Here is a 6,288-nt window from a genome sequence, read left to right as displayed (position 1 = left end):
GAAGAGGGCATATACCCCTCACCAACTTAAATGTTTTCTTCTATACCTTTCCTTCCATACCTGTGAGCTCCTTCCTCCCTTGCTGCCCTTCATGTGTCCTCGGCTGGTTCTGAGGATGGCTCAGAGGGTAAAAGAATCAGCAATGCAGGTGACACAGGAGATGCAGATTTGATCCCTCAATCAGGAAGATGCCTTGGAGAAGGAAATGGCAACCCACTCCAGTATTCTTGCCTGTGAAATCCCATGGACAGAGGGGCCTGGCTGGCTACAGTCCATGGGATCGCAAGCAGGCAGACACGACTGAGCAACTAAGCACGTTGTGTCCTTAGAAAATCTTTCTCAGGCAATTCAAGGACCCTACCTGTCACCTTTCCACTCTCCAGGCCCAAACTTCCTCAGAAACTCAAGGAAAATGAGGCACAATGCAGATCATGGCTATGTTGTCTTGGAGACCCAGTGGCAGGAAAAATGAAGGAACTTCCAATTTTGACAAAATGTGCAAATGGGATTGTGGAATTAAGGTGGGATTTATGGAAAGATCTCTGTTTATCCTTGTAATCATCAATGCCATTTCACTGGTTGTGTTAATGATGATGACCAAATGTCAGTGCGGTGCTAGCTGAAGTTTAGTGAGTGTGCCCTAGGTGTCAGGCACTGTGCTAAGTTCTGTCCGTGGATTCTCATAGCTTAATCCTCATAGTGCAAGCTAGGTTAAATTATTATCAGCTTTTCACAAATGAGGTCACTGATGTTCAAAAAGATGAAGTAAGGAGCTGAAGATCAAACAGCAAGAAGCAGCAGAACTAGAATCAAAACTCGGACAGTTAAGCATCAAAGTTTAAGATAATAATTACTGTATCTGGGGCCCTCTGAGGGACCGATGGCCTCCAGCCACCTTTTGCATTCACCACTTCCAAAGAGCATCCCATTCATTTATGTACCTCATCCTCGTTCCAACTTATGGGAATGTGAACACGTGAACTTGAACCTGGGAAGCTCTGGCCCAGAGTTTGGGCTTTTAGATGTGAAGGACAAAGAAAAAATAGGAGGCTGATTATCCCGTCAGTCTTGAAGAGAGCCTGATTCTGTTCTCTAAAGATGAACATCAGAAATGGGAGAAGTGGAGATGTGAAAACAGCAAGAGAAAGATGGGCTTGAATTCTTATGCTATATTTATGGGTCATTGTACATCTTGCTTTGGCATAGTCAATAAAGCAAAAATAGATGTTTTTCTGGAACTCTCTTGCTTTTTCCATGATCCAGTGGATGTTGGCAATTTGATCTCTGGTTCCTCTGCCTTTTCTAAAACCAGCTTGAACATCAGGAAGTTCACGGTTCACATATTGCTGAAGCCTGGCTTGGAGAATTTTGAGCATTACTTTACTAGCGTGTGAGATGAGTGCAATTGTGCGGTAGTTGAGCATTCTTTGGCATTGCCTTTCTTTGGGATTGGAATGAAAACTGACCTTTTCCAGTCCTGTGGCCACTGCTGAGTTTTCCAAATGTGCTGGCATATTGAGTGCAGCACTTTCACAGCATCATCTTTCAGGATTTGAAATAGCTCAACTGGAATTCCATCACCTCCACTAGCTTTGTTCATAGTGATGCTTTCTAAGGCCCACTTGACTTCACATTCCAGGATGTCTGGCTCTAGGTCAGTGATCACACCATCGTGATTATCTGGGTTGTGAAGATCTTTTTTGTACAGTTCTTCTGTGTATTCTTGCCATCTCTTCTTAATATCTTCTGCTTCTGTTAGGTCCATACCATTTCTGTCCTTTATCGAGCCCATCTTTGCATGAAATGTTGTATGCAGGTCAGGAAGCAACAGTTAGAACTGGACATGGAACAACAGACTGGTTCCAAATAGGAAAAGGAGTTCGTCAAGGCTGTATATTGTCACCCTGTTTATTTAACTTATATGCAGAGTACATCATAAGAAACGCTGGACTGGAAGAAACACAAGCTGGAATCAAGATTGCCAGGAGAAATCTCAATAACCTCAGATACGCAGATGACACCATCCTTATGGCAGAAAGTGAAGAGGAACTAAAAAGCCTCTTGATGAAAGTGAAAGTGGAGAGTGAAAAAGTTGGCTTAAAGCTCAACATTGAGAAAACGAAGATCATGGCATCCGGTCCCATCACTTCATGGGAAATAGATGGGGAAACAGTGGAAACAGTGTCAGACTTTATTTTTCTGGGCTCCAAAATCACTGCAGATGGTGACTGCAGCCATGAAATTAAAAGATGCTTACTACTTGGAAGGAAAGTTATGACCAACCTAGATAGCATATTCAAAAGCAGAGACATTACTTTGCCAACAAAGGTCCGTCTAGTCAAGGCTATGGTTTTTCCTGTGGTCATGTATGGATGTGAGAGTTGGACTGTGAAGAGGGCTGAGCGCCGAAGAATTGATGCTTTTGAACTGTGGTGTTGGAGAAGACTCTTGAGAGTCCCTTGGACTGCAAGGAGATCCAACCAGTCCATTCTGAAGGAGATCAGCCCTGGGATTTCTTTGGAAGGAATGATGCTAAAGCTGAAACTCCAGTACTTTGGCCACCTCAGGCAAAGAGTTGACTCATTGGAAAAGACTCTGATACTGGGAGGGATTGGGGGCAAGAGGAGAAGGGGACGACAGAGGATGAGATGGCTGGATGGCATCACTGACTTGATGGACGTGAGTCTGAGTGAACTCCGGGAGTTGGTGATGGACAGGGAGGCCTGGTGTGCTGCGATTCATGGGGTCGCAGAGTTGGACAAGACTGAGAGACTGAACTGAACTGTACATCTTGCTTCCCCTTTCTAATACTGAAGCTCTCCCAAGCTTCAGCTTCTTCTCCCTATTTTACTCTCTGGACCCCAAAGTGGATAGCCTCAATATTTTCCTCTCCCTGGTATTCCTACCCTTATAAAAGCCATTAAGTACAGGGCAATTCCCAGTCACCATGTTGTGAGATTCTTCTGGTTATGAATTTTGCATCAGAGTTGGTCTGGGAATGAAACACACCATCAGAGTAAAAAGGAGGGCTTAAATAAAGGTACTGTTTACAAGGCTGTGGGGGTTTTAAGGGAAGTCGACCAGCAATAGTGAAGCAACTCAGGGCTATCGATGGTGGGGTGCTGCTAACACACCAAGGCCTGAAGGGGCTCAGGGAGTACAGTGATTTACAGACATGACAGCCACAGTTGTAGTACAGAAGGGCCTGGCAGGAACTGTGGCCTTCAATAAACAGGCAGTCACAGCCAAACCGTGGCTCAGCAGCAAGGTACCCAGGAAATAAATACCTCAACCTCTCTCCTCCCTTCCTGGGATCTCCTATTAGTGCTCCCATTGGTAGAAATCAACTGGAACCAGAAGACAAGGGAGCCCAGTGAGATACTTCCATAAAACTCAGTCTCCCAGGGATATGCAGGGGAGAGGAGAGTGGGCCTGATATGTAGAGTGGGCCTGATACAGAGAGTGGGGCAAAAAATTAAAGAGCCAGCAGGGATGTTTGTGTTTTCTTTCTGCTGTAAAGACTCATGCTTGCTTTCACGTATAATGCATCTCACATCCATGCCCAATAAGGACAATAGCCTCTTTCTACGGGTTCAGTAAAGGGTGATGTCCTGACAGCTTGGACAGATCTGTCGCATTTGAACTTCCTTACAGGCCAGTTACTGCAAAAGTATCTTCCTCTGAGAACTGAATCTCATGGGCTTTCAGCACTATGTTCTCTGGGACTTCCCAGTCCTGTCATCTCTGTACCCTGTCTGTTGACATCAGCTGCTCCTCAGGAAGGCAGGGAAACAGACCTCCTTACCCTGTTCTCCTGCACCATGTCCCCTGGGGAGCCTGATCTAAGGAAAGGTTGTCCTTTCTCTGATGCCAGTGTCTCAAGAACGGGACTCTGGAGAGAGGCTGAGCTCTGCTCTTCTCCCAGTCCTCCTTTTCTCAAGAGTCAAATAGAATCATACCATCTTTTGGCAACCTGTTCCATCCTTCTCTAGTTAGGGAATAACCCCCTTCACTATCCAGAGTGTGGTTCATTAGCTCACAGCGCCAGCCTCACCTGGGAGCTTGTTAGAAAGGCGAAGTCTCAGGACCCAGCTCACATCTCCGAGTCAAATCTGCCTTTCATAAGATCCCCTGGTGATTTGTAAGTAATTAGTTTGAGAAGGATTAATAGAGCCTATACCCAATATCAAGAGGCATGCAATGCCATTTTGACTTACTTCCTTCAGAATTTATAGTAGCTTCAAAAGCTTTTCCAAGTAATGAAAGAAGTTTTGAAGTTATTGTGTACTTTGAGATTTTTATATTACCATTGCAAGTATTGAATGGTTTATATTTTTCAAAAAGCTTTCAGAGTAGTTAAAGTGATATCTCATAACTCTATGAAATATATAAGGTAGATGTTATTAGACCCATTTTGTATGCAGATCGGAGGCATGATTAAGTAACTGGGTCACTTGCTAGTGTAATGGCTCTGGGACTACACGCCAGACCTTGGAAGTCATTTTGTAGCATGTTGAAAAGAGCACATGACTCCCTTCCCCACCCTTTCTCATGGCAATTATTCTCAGTATGGGGTCTGCATTCCGCACATATCAAACTTATCTGGGAAAGACTTGTTAACTAAGTAGATTCCTAGGCTCCATCAAGATACAATGTTTCCTCTTATGCTCTAAGACTTGAGAATCATTTCTTTCTATGTTAGAATGGTCAACTTTAAGAGAATGGGAGGAAGAAATGTAATTTTAGGTTGATTGGGTTCATATCAGTGAGATTTAAGCCTATGGAAGGCTGCAGAAGAATAGGAATATCTTATCCCAGCCTGCCCAAAAGTGGAGAAGAGGGAATTGGGAGAGAGCAACAGAGAGCTGGTTAGGACAGCAAAGATTGGACAGCCCCTTGGGTGTGGCATTTAAAGGAAAGGTGCCAGCTGTGTAAAGAGAAATGATGGTAAATTTCTGCAAGTTGAGGTATGAGCAACAGTTTGGAAATGGAAAATTAGGGAAAGCGGTCCTCTGGGAAACTGAATGACAGAGAAAAACATTAAGAGAAAAGGGAAAAGAAAGAAGTGGGAAGAGGGAGAGATAGAGAGTAGGGGAAGAGAAGCATATGCGGAGGCATGAAAAAAGTGAGAAAGAAAGCAGAGCAAATGAGAATGGACAAATGACATCTGCAAGTCCTTTCTTTCAGTTCATATGTTTCATGGTCCCGGGTCTGGGGATCTTATGGTATTTGCCACTATAAGCTTGAGCTGATAAAGACAGAAAAAAATGGGTCTCTAACGCTCTAATTCTGGACATTGTCCTTGAAATCTCAGCGAAGGTTGAATTTTAGATACAGAGTTCAATGACCTGGCTTCTTCTAGGTGTTGTATGAAGTCACAGAATATAGCAAAACTTGCTCATATCACTGTTATCCTAAAAATATTTTATTCTAATAAACTATTAAAAACGCAAGAAAATGACGAAAGACCCCCACATTGGAAAGAATAAAATGTCTTTATTTTCAGATAATATATACACTGAGATTACACAAATAAATAAATAGATGGAGAATGGTGAGAGCCAGGTTTCTCACTATTGAAGTGAGAGTTTATAGATGAAAACGAACAATTCAAACAAGCTGTATGGTACTGGGTGAGAGTTGGTGACACCAGTGTGAACTTGTATTTAGCTTCATACATATAGGTAATTATAGATATGTGTGTAAACACATTAGTATACAAACAAGCATTTCCTAGCTCTGTCCAATGAGAAGACAAACCTGGAAGCAATGACATTCAAGTAACAATATGCACACCCAACACTCAGATACTCATATCTAATAAGTAGAACAGGGAATCTTTGGAGAAATGGCTGTTTCCAGAGCAAAGGGCAGGCAGGATACAGAAAGAGTCTGGAGTATCTGGCTCAGATGGTAAAGAATCTGCCTGTAAGGCAGGAGACCTGGATTCAATCCCTGGGTCAGGAAGATCCCCTGGAGAAGGGAATGGCTACCCACTCTAGTATTCTTGCCTGAAGAATTCCATGGACAGAGGGGCCTGGCAGGCTTGGTATTGCAAAGAGTCATACGTGACTGAGCAACGAACACTACTTAGAATGCCCTTAAATAAAATCTCAATTAAAAAAACTTACAAATCCTCCCAAAGCAATGGGGGTATATCAAAGGGACGTGAAGGCCTACTGGAAAACTCACAACATCCAAAGCTGGAGCAATCTGAGCAGAAAATAAATAAAGTAGTATTGGATTATAGACCAAAGCATAAGATAAACTTCCATGAATCCATACTGT

Source organism: Bos grunniens, chromosome 2 (assembly GCF_055505025.1).
Source record: "Bos grunniens cultivar Pamir isolate PY7600 chromosome 2, Bosgru_T2T1.0, whole genome shotgun sequence".
NCBI classification, from domain to species: domain Eukaryota; kingdom Metazoa; phylum Chordata; class Mammalia; order Artiodactyla; family Bovidae; genus Bos; species Bos grunniens.
This window is presented reverse-complemented; position numbering follows the sequence as displayed.